The sequence below is a fragment of the Pyrgilauda ruficollis genome, unplaced genomic scaffold (genome assembly GCF_017590135.1).
Source record: "Pyrgilauda ruficollis isolate IOZ18807 unplaced genomic scaffold, ASM1759013v1 scaffold54, whole genome shotgun sequence".
Lineage (NCBI taxonomy): Eukaryota > Metazoa > Chordata > Aves > Passeriformes > Passeridae > Pyrgilauda > Pyrgilauda ruficollis.
Window position 1 is genome coordinate 7,259,142 of NW_024527044.1, and position 8,741 is coordinate 7,267,882.

Below are 8,741 nucleotides of genomic sequence, written 5' to 3' on the forward strand. Positions count from 1 at the left end.
AGGGCAAGAGGGAGTGAAGGAAACTTTATTTTCTCCATCTCATTTGCAAACTCCCAATAAGAGCTGCTGCTGTGAAATGAGTGGCAAAACATTCCCTTAACTGTACAAAGCTGAGCACGATTAAAATATCAGTCTGATATTCCAGATCCCACTCTGAGTATAAAATGGATAAAATGGGAGATCACAAGGAGGGAAACCATTTCCTCATTTCTCCTCTTCGCAGTATGAATCACTCTGCCTTGTCCATCCCATCCCTCTCCTGCCCAGCCCGGTGCCGCTGTGCCGCGGGTGTCACAAGAGGTGTTGCATGGGGACAACGGTGACATTGATTGCAACAGCCCCACGAGGCCCCTCAGCCTCTGCCCCTGCAGCAGGGAGGGACCAGGGCCAGCCCCAGCACCCCCACAGCCATGGGGCACTCCCGGGTTGGCCCAGGCCACTTGTGCCAGCAGCAGCAGCTGGGGCCTGTCCCACCCACCAGCACTGCTATAAACCCAGCGTCTTTGGGGCACTGCAGCATTGCCTGGCCCCAAGGGCATCTGGACACAGCCGTTCCTGCTGGCTTTGCTGCTGCCTGAACACCCAGACCTTCTCCTGAGAAGTGAGTATGTGTGGTGTCTCTTTCCAGAATTCTCTCCACTCAGGGTCCTGCATGTCCCTATTGCCTTGGTGTTCCCATTGCAGCCCTGTGAAGATCTGGGAGAGGCAGCAGCCATGAAGATCCTGTTCCTGCTCTTCCCCCTGCTTCTCCTGTTGGTCCAGGGTGCTGCAGGTGAGAAGGGAAGAGGGGAAAAGGGTGAAACTGTAAGCACCCAGCAGTGGGAATTCAGTGTCCCTGGGAGTGACCATGTTTGTAGGAATGATGAGAAGGTAACGGGTCTGGGGTCAGTTGTGTTTCCGGAGTGAGTTTCCAGATGGACACTGCTTTGGGGTGGAGAGAGCCCATGGAAACAGAATCCTGGCTTGTTCTGTGGGTCTGGGACGTGGAATGTGACGAATGCCTGCCTGCCAGCTCTGCTGGTCCATGCAGAGGTGGGAATGCAGCTGGAAACCAGCACGGCTCTGCCTCAGCCTCATGCTGGTCCTTTCTAGTCTGTGCTGTGGTGTACCTCCAGTTTAGGGGGACAGGGACCTTCCAGGTGAGACACATTGCAAGTGGAAATGTGGCTGTGGCGGGATTGGTTCTGAGCCCTTCTCTTGGCCTGAAATGCACCAGCACCAGGGAGCATCAGCCTGTCTATAACCAAAGTCTGACCTCTCAGATTATACCTTTAATTGTTCCCTGTGTCTTTCCCATTGGGAACAGGCAATGCAGCTGTATGCTGGCGACTACGGGGATACTGCTCCAGGCGTCCTTGTCTTCCTGGTACACGTGTTATAGGAAGATGTACACGAGATTATATGTGCTGCAGAAGGTAAGGCCCAGATCCTTGGCTGAAGAAAGATTTTCCTCTGTTTTCCTCAGAAAGATCTGTTACCAACACCTTCCTAGACCGCACACGATTATCCCGGTAGGTCCCAGCTGGGCTGTGCCCGGTAGACTGCCAAGGCCAGGATAGTCTCAGCAGAGGCTCAGACTTGGTCCGATCTCCCAAGTCATTCCCAGCTGCAAGCAGCCAAGCAAGCTCAAGTGATTTCAGCTCTTTAGTGATTATCAGCTCTGTGTTATTATCAGCTCTTTTGGCTTGCTTGTGGCCATGGCATCAGATGCAGGGAGAGAGAGGAGAAGCGCTGTGTAAGGTTCCGCAGGATTCTTTATGGAGGGTGTCCCACGAAGGTTCTCAGTGACAGCTCTTCTGCCGAACCAGGCAGAATTAGGGGTTTTTATACCCTACAGAGGTTTTGAAAACTGTCCAATAGAAAGGGTCAGGGAAAAGTGACCTATAGGCTTACAGAGAGATAAGCAGGGTCCGAAAGGCGGAAGAGAGGGGCTTCTAAGGCCCGAGTCATCGTGACTTGGCATTTCCTAGCTCAGGCTTCTGACCGCCAAGGAGGCCTTGCAGGCCCTGTGCCTGCTACACACAATCGATACTTTCCAGCATTTATGCTTTGAGAGAGATGCTTAAGAACGGAAAGAATAGTCTTTGTGGGTCTGATCTCCCCTCACTGGGGCTGCAGGAGCCCCAGGTCAGTCACGGCATCCCCGCTGTCCTACAGGCCCCACGGCCTCATTCAGGCTCTGCAGGGGAGTCACCAGAGACACCAAAGACAGCAACATTCCCTGTCCTTGGGCGGCACCCAGGACATGATCCAGGTCCTGCTGCATCTGCACAGAGCTGGAGCCAGGGCTGCCAGCACTGAGATAGCCCAGCTCCAACCTGTCTGCACCAAGGACTGCAGCTCACCTCCCCTGAGCCTGACTCTGCTGCACCACACCCTGGGCATTGCAGGGCAGGGGACAGAGTGGCAGGGAAAGTTACACCTGGTGATGTGCTTGTCTGCTTTCTTCTTACAGTCCCAGAGGTTGAAACCCTGAAATTCCCAAGCAGGACATGGCCCATTTGCTTCTGACTGCTGAAAATCACCTCCTGATGTCCCCATCTGCTGATGTTCCCTGCCATCTGCTGATGTGCCCTGCCCTCGCTGCCTGTGCCGTGTCCAGCTGGGCTGACAGCAGCAGTGGCAGCTGCTCCTGCTGGCTGCTGCTGGGCTGGAGCCCTGTGGTGCCAGCCCCAGTGTCTTTGGGGCAGGGGCTGCTTTTCCCGGCTTGAATAAAGAGCAGCACTTTGGCATTGCAGGGCTGGGCCGTGTGTGCGTGTCCTGCTGCTGCAGGGGTGCTGTGCCTGCTGCCCCTGGGGCTGCCACTGCCTTGGTGGCAGCACGAGGCCCTGGGCATGGTGCTGGGGCTGAGCAGCGCCTGTGTCCCTGGGGATGCTCCTGCCTGGCCGTGCTTTGGGCACGCTGAGCCTGGCAGTGCCTGCTGGGCCCGGCTGGGTGGGGTGCCTGTGGTGGAGATGCACAGATGCTCTCTCCTCTGTGGAGCAGAATCTATGTCCTGCTTTTTTTAGGCCCAGACTTCTTTAATTTCTCAGGCCCCTACTTCCCTGTCACTCACTTTGAGGTGGGTGATGGTACTTTCTTGTGGGGGATGCTCAGCGCACGTGAGGATGAGCTCAAGCGAGGCACTGTCCTATTGCTGTGGGAAAAGTGCTCCCTGGGTTTTCTGCAGGGATGTCCCATAAGTCCACATGGAGCAGGACATGGTTCCTATTGGGAATCTCAAGCTACACATCTGTGTTTGTGTGTTCAGTGTGCACACTGTGGGAATCCCTTCTGTTGTCTGGGCACACCTGGGACTGGCTGGAGCCCAGGCAGGCCTTGTCCTCTGTTCTGAGTCCACCTGGGCTCTGCTGAGCTCTGGGAGCTGTTGGAGTGTCCCTGCACTCCCAGCTGTGGCTCTGGGCTGAGAAGGGCAGCAGATCCAGTCCAGGGTTTCCCCCATGTCCCTGGGCTGCCCATTGTTCTCTGTCTCCCTCATGCAGGGGAAGTTTTCTGGTGGAAGTTGGGTAATGTTTATAGCACTTGATTGGGACACACTCAGGACCTCCCCTCAGTAGCCTTCTGCAGGAATTCTCCAACATGTCTGATGCCTCCATCCCTGCACCAGGCAGGACTCTGAGGGTGAAGCAGGATTTCCTTTCCTCCCTTTTCCTCCTCCTCTCCACCAGGGCTGCTGTGCACAGTGATGTGGACTCAGAAAGACATGACATAGGAGCCATGGTGATAGGGGCAAAGCCTCATCTCTAAAATAGTCACAGCTTTGTTACAAGGTCCCAGCTCCAGTCCCAACTGTGAAACCTGCAGCAGGAGCCATTCCTTAAAGGTATGGGGCAGTGAGGAATGTCTGCACAGCCAGGAGAACTCACAAGTGACTCATGATCTCAGTAGAGGAAAAAAAATAGTGGTACTGAAAGGTTTGACTTCTGTCTTTTCTCGTCTTTATTCTGTTTATTCAAAAATTCAACATCCACAGCACAGTTTCACTGTAGCATCACTTAAATCCTCTATTTTTTCATTCATTTAATTCATTACTGCTGTACCTGCTGCTCTCTGGAGCATATATGTGAGGGGAGCACATAGGACAGGCTGGAGTCCCTTGAGTACTCAAGATGTCCAGCCCAAAAGTTCCTTTCTCTGTTTCCCCTCTGCACTGAAGAAAAGGAGGTTTTTGTTTCCTCTTCTGAAACTTCTGGGAGGTATTCCCAACCAAGGTCTTGTGTCATCCTGCCTTGTGTAAGAACTCCATGTGGTTCTGTGGTGTGCTGGATACATCCAGGGACACAGACTCTGACCCTGCTCATTGGAAACAAGCACCAACCTGCTGCTCTGGCACAGAGCAGAGCCTTTCCCACTTATCTTCAGAAAACATTCCCAGTAAACCATCAGTAATCTGGGCAGTTGCCCCTCTGTTTCTGCTGAGGATCCATTTCCTGTGTTTTTCTTAATTGTCACCTTGTCACTGTGACTTCATATTTCAGGGTTGTGCAGGGAAAAATGATGAGGCACAAGGTTCCACTGCCAAATCCCCAGAAACTCAGGCTCTGCCATTTGGGGGCAACTAGATTGCTCTTCCAAACTCCTGGAGAGGGAGTTGCTAACTTGGGCACATGATATAGACCCCTCCTGCCCAGCAAGGACTGTCACCAGAACTGGGCTGGTGCTGGTGCCCGCACCCACCAGTTCCTGTGCCCATCCCAAGGATTTCCCTGCTGGCCCCACAGCCTGTTGCCGCTGTGCCGTGGGTGTCACAAGAGGTGTTGCATGGGGACAACGGTGACATTGATTGCAACAGCCCCACGAGGCACCTCAGCCTCTGCCCCTGCAGCAGGGAGGGACCAGGGCCAGCTCCAAAACACATTAATTGACTCTGCTGGGCTGGGTCTGCACGCACAGGAATGTTAAGACCATTGGCCTTTGGAAGTGAAGAATGTGGTAACACCAATTTATCTGAGCTGCTAGAGATGGGAAGACACCCGGCTTTTGCCCTGATGGGAGATATTTATGGACATTTTCAGGGTGTAGCCCAAGGGACCACTTGGAGAGATCACCTCCTGGAGGAGCTGTACAGCCAGCCTGGGAGACTTTTTCTCCTTGAAGGAATGCTGAGGTCTCCTGGCTGTGCAGGATCAGGCTCCTGTGGAAGGGATCTGGAAAGAACAGAGGCTGTGGGCTGGTAAAGGTGTCAGTGCTGTGGGGGAAGAAGGGGGGGAACTGAGCAGGGACTGCACTGCAGACCTCAGCTCAAGGGCAGATGTGGAAGCTTGACATCCCAGTCAAGAGTGTAGCGGGAATGCCAGGATATCTGGGATGGTTGGGTGGGAAGCAAGGCCAGGCCCAGCAGAGAGCCCCCAGCACAGCCATGCACACAAAGCCATGGATGTTGGGGACAAGGGACACCCACAACCAGCAGGACCAGAATAAGGATCCTACTCCCCAGAGGGAGCATCTGCAGTGCAGCCCCACCACAGGCACCCCACCCTGCCTGGCGCAGCAGGCACTGTCAGGCTCAGCGTGCCCAAAGCACGGCCAGGCAGGAGCATCCCCTGGGACACAGGCGCTGCTCAGCCCCAGCACCATGCCCAGGGCCTCGTGCTGCCACCAAGGCAGTGGCAGCCCCAGGGGCAGCAGGCACAGCACCCCTGCAGCAGCAGGACACGCACACACGGCCCAGCCCTGCAATGCCAAAGTGCTGCTCTTTATTCAAGCCAGGAAAAGCAGCCCCTGCCCCAAAGACAGCGGGGCTGGCACCACAGGGCTCCAGCCCAGCAGCAGCCAGCAGGAGCAGCTGCCACTGCTGCTGTCAGCCCAGCTGGGCACGGCACAGGCAGTGAGGGCAGGGCACATCAGCAGATGGGGACATCAGCAGATGGGGTCCAGCATCCAGAAGCGAGGGCCATGTCCTGCTTGGGAATTTTAGGGTTTCATCCCCTGGGACTGTAAGAAGAAGGCAGACAAGCACATCAGCAGGTGTAACTTTCCTTGCCACTCTGTCCCCTGCCCTGCAATGCCCAGGGTGTGGTGCAGCAGAGTCAGGCTCAGGGGAGGTGAGCTGCAGTCCTTGGTGCAGACAGGTTGGAGCTGGGCTGTCTCAGTGCTGGCAGCCCTGGCTCCAGCTCTGTGTAGATGCAGCAATGTTGGGATCATATCCTCTGTGGTGTCCAAGGACATGGAAGGCTTCACTCTTTGGTGGCTTTGGTCAGGCCTCTGCAGAGCCTGAATGAGGCTCTGGGGACAGGGGGAGAGTGGGGAGGCCCTGACTGACCTAGGGCTGCTGCAGCCCCAGGGACAGGAGATCAAACCCACAAGGACTGTTCTTTCTCTTCTTAAGCAACTTTCTCATAGCATAAATGCAGGAGAATATTTACCATGAGTTGACAAGAAAGACATTGGTAACAGATCTTTCTGAGGAAAACAGAGGAAAATCTTTCTTCAGCCAAGGATCTGGGCCTTACCTTTTGCAGCACGCAAAGCCTCGTGCACATATTCCCACAGTGCGTGTACCATGGCGGCAAAAACGCTTCATGCAGAATCCTCCTTTTCGCCAGCATAGAACTGTATTGCCTGTTCCCATGAGGAAAGACACAGGGAAAAATTAATGGAATTAATCGAGAGTCAGATTGTGATTATAGACAGGCTGATGCCCCCTGGTGCTGGTGCATTTCAGGCCAAGAGAAGGGCTCAGAACCAATCCCGCCACAGCCACATTTCCACTTGCAATGTGTCTCACCTGGAAGGTCCCTGTCCCCTAAACTGGAGGCACACCAGAGCACAGACCAGAAAGGACCAGCATGAGGCTGAGGAAGAGCCGTGCTGGTTTCCAGCTGCATTCCCACCGCTGCTTGGACCAGCAGAGTGGGCAGGAAAGGATTCATCTCATTGCACATCCCAGACCCACAGAACAAGCCAGGATTCTGTTTCCATGGGCTCTCTCCACCCCAAAGCAGTGTCCATCTGGAAACTCACTCCGGAAACACAACTGACCCCAGACCCGTTACCTTCTCATCATTCCTACAAACATGGTCACTCCCAGGGACACTGAATTCCCACTGCTGGGTGCTTACAGTTTCACCCTTTTCCCCTCTTCCCTTCTCACCTGCAGCACCCTGGACCAACAGAAGCATCAGGGGGAAGAGCAGGAACAGGATCTTCATGGCTGCTGCTCCTCCTGGGTCTTCACAGGGCTGCAATGGGAACACCAAGGCAATGAGGACAGGCAGGACACTGAGTGGGCAGAATTCTGGAAACAGACCACACACTCACCTCCCTGACAAAGGCTTTGGTGTTCAGGCAGCAGCAAAGCCAGCAGGAATGGCTGTGTCCAGATGCCCTTGGGGCCAGGCAATGCTGCAGTGCCCCAAAGACGCTGGGTTTATAGCAGTGCTGGTGGGTGGGACAGGCCCCAGCTGCTGCTGCTGGCACAAGTGGCCTGGGCCAACCCGGGAGTGCCCCATGGCTGTGGGGGTGCTGGGGCTGGCCCTGGTCCCTCCCTGCTGCAGGGGCAGAGGCTGAGGGGCCTCGTGGGGCTGTTGCAATCAATGTCACCGTTGTCCCCATGCAACACCTCTTGTGACACCCGCGGCACAGCGGCACCGGGCTGGGCAGGAGAGGGCTGGATGGACAAGGGAGGTGGGCTGGTGTTGGGAAGAGTAGAAATGAGGAAATGGTTTCCTTCCTTGTGATCTCTGGTTTTATCTCTTCCATACTAGTGTAGGATGTGGAATATCTGACTGATTATTGCAATAGTGCTCAGCTTTGTATAGGGCGAGGAAAAGATTGCCCCTCATTTCACATCAACCGCTGTTTTGGGGAGTTTGGAAATGTAATAGAGAAAATAAAATTTCCTTCACTCCCTATCACAGTCTGCTCTCTGAGCAGGGAGTCGTGACATTGAATTGGTGTCGCAGACAGGATTCTGGTAGAAGGAGAGGTTTGCAGGTTGTGTGTAGTCTGTAACATGGGAAGGACATTTCACCTTAGCCGCACCTAGCCCGTCACTTCCGAAGTGTTGAACACACCTAGATAGCAAGGGCCATGATTCAAATTTCCCTCAAGCCTCACACGTCTAGGTGGAAAGCATCCCCATACTCAATTGAGGGTTCTGTCTTCAAAATTTCACAAAAGATCTCTCAGTGCAAAAGGCGAAACTGTTTCTTTGGTGTTTGTGTGTATCTGGATTGCCTGAGAAGGAAGGGACAACTTGAAGTAACTAAGCTGGGTGTCCCGGGCAGATTTTCTTCCCTTCACCCACCCAGGGAAGTGAGGGGAAACACAGCAAGAGCTGCGTGGTTGTGTAACTTAGTTTGTACCTCTCTGTCGTGGTTTTTGGTCCCCTTACAAAGGAACCGTTTGAGTGTGTGTATCTGGACTGTCTGGGAAGGAAGGGACACCTTTGGAGTAATTAAGCAGGGCCTCTCAGGCAGATTTCATCCCTCATCCCCCAAGGGAAGTAAGTGAAGGGGAGCCCACAAAGGCTGTGTGATTGTGTAATTAAGTTGTATCTCCCTGTCATGGTTCTGATCCCTTCAAAAAATGAGTGAAAACCTTGGTGCAAAAGTTAAAGGTGGGTTTTATGCTCTGCTTGCTAAATACAATGCCAAGCCGTCTCCAGGAGGGGAAGTTTGGGCAGAAAACCACTGGTTTCATTTAGAAAATGTTATTGATAGAACATGTTCTTTACAACATGAAACAAAATTTAAAATGGGCAAAAATAAAACCATCCTCTGCTCAGTTTTGGGAGCTTG

General features: G+C 53.8%; 1 long non-coding RNA gene across 1 annotated transcript; it reads right to left on the bottom strand.

The window, feature by feature from the left end:
- Positions 1-5,710: 5,710 nt before the first annotated feature.
- On the bottom strand, positions 5,711-7,129 carry LOC121360868. Its single transcript, XR_005956262.1, has 3 exons — positions 7,094-7,129; positions 6,453-6,561; positions 5,711-5,934 (listed from the first exon to the last, which is right to left on the bottom strand). It is a non-coding gene; the product is annotated as an uncharacterized LOC121360868 (long non-coding RNA).
- Between the last annotated feature and the right edge of the window lie 1,612 nt (positions 7,130-8,741).